This window comes from Oryx dammah, unplaced genomic scaffold (genome assembly GCF_014754425.2).
Source record: "Oryx dammah isolate SB20612 unplaced genomic scaffold, SCBI_Odam_1.1 HiC_scaffold_15, whole genome shotgun sequence".
Classification (NCBI taxonomy): domain Eukaryota; kingdom Metazoa; phylum Chordata; class Mammalia; order Artiodactyla; family Bovidae; genus Oryx; species Oryx dammah.
Genome location: NW_024070199.1, coordinates 23787960 through 23789681, shown reverse-complemented (window position 1 = coordinate 23789681; position 1722 = coordinate 23787960). Strand labels below are relative to the sequence as shown.

General features: G+C 43.7%; 1 pseudogene; it reads left to right on the top strand.

Moving 5' to 3' along the window:
* Positions 1-770: 770 nt before the first annotated feature.
* LOC120874313 lies at positions 771-1138 on the top strand (annotated as a pseudogene).
* Positions 1139-1722: the final 584 nt, after the last annotated feature.

The window sequence follows — 1722 nt, the reverse complement described above, 5'->3', positions numbered from 1 at the left end:
GAATTTTTGAGCAGGGGTCGCCACATTCTTATTTTGCCTTATGCAGCTGCTCTTGGATTAGAGAGACAGAGAGCTGCCGCATTTACACAGTTCCAGATACCAGGCCTTTGCTGTGTCAGAATTATACGGGGAATTAAAATATAACATGTATTATATAAACCCTCGAGTTGGGTAATCTGTTTTTTTTTGTTTTTGCTTATGTTTTCATATCATGCATTGTTCCTGTTATAGGAAGACATTTGCTGCTTGGGTTTTTTTTTTTTTTTTTTTTTTAACTGCATGATATTTAAAAATTCCCCAAGGAGGGAATTTTTTCCAAACCTGTGTCTGTGTCTTCTGGTGAATTCTATACTCTGTATTCCATGTGGGACTCCTCATTTGAGAGTCCCCTTATGTGATTCCCCAGCCGGAGGCTCAGGCGGAGATAAGATCCTTATTGAAATCTAGGGGGAGCTGGATTCATCTCGTGGAGGTTCTTTTCTTGGTCTGCTGGGTGTGGGGAGGAACAAAAGAAAAGTCAGCCTTTCTGTGGCTCAGAGCAAAGATCATAACGCCTGTTATTTCTAAGTCCAGTCTCAGCCCCAAAGTTGGTGACGTCCAGAAGTAAGATGACCTTCACCCAGGCAGAAGAGAAATGAAAGTTAACACTGTGGGGTAGCGCCTGCCTGGACGGGGTTTGGAAGCATCTCACATTAAAATCAGACCAGGGGTCCATTTCTCCATCAGCCCGAGAGGACGTCGCGGTTGAGCCGTCGAAAAGAAAAGCTGCCATGTCCACTGCTTTGGCAAAAACCTCAGATACATGGCCTCCTGGCCAAACGTCTGCGATTTCATATTGTTGGAGCATTCATGGTCTCCCTGGGGTTTGCAGCTTTCTGTAAGTTTGCTGTGGCTGAAAAAAGAAAGAAGGCATATGCAGACTTCTACAGAAATTATGATTCCATGAAAGATTTTGAGGAGATGAGGAAGGCTAGTATCTTTCAGAGTGCAAAGTGATTTGGAATATAAAGAATTTCTTTGGGTTGCGTTCCTTGGAAGTTTGTCACTTTCCTGTGTTCCTGAACTATGAAACTATGACTATCTGGGGGTGAGAAATAGTCTCTCAATAAATAAACAATTAACAAATACTGTGGAAAAATAAAATAAAATCAGACCAGGGCCAAGGGCACACCCCTGATGATGCCCTGCTCCAAATAAGCATTGTTTATTACTGACCTGTTACCTAACTGACTCTGGATCTGAGTGAGGGTTGAAGACAGAGATCATGCCAAACTATGCTATGTAAACTTTCCACCCTTTAAAAAATGTTCTAACTGCAAAGGGAAATTACTGCTAACAACAACAATAATGACAACAAACATAGGAAATACACTGGGATGATGATCACAGATGTGGCTCCAAAGCTTGATGCCTGCACTCCTAACTGTGGTCATGGGCAGTGTCCTAAGCTCGCTGCTCCTTGGTTGCTTCATCTCAAAAGGATGGAGGAGACGAGGACCATCCTACTTCTCAAGGCTCATGGGAGCCTCAGATTTGGCTAATGTGTGTCTTAAATCACCCGAAAGTGGATAACATTGTCATAAATGCATGCTTAGCTGTTCAGTTGTGTCTGGCTCTTTGTGACCCCATGGACTGTAGCCCGCCAGGCTTCTCTGTCCATGGGATTCTCCAGGCACAAATACTCCTCCAGGGTATCTTCCCAACCCAGGGATTGAACCTGGG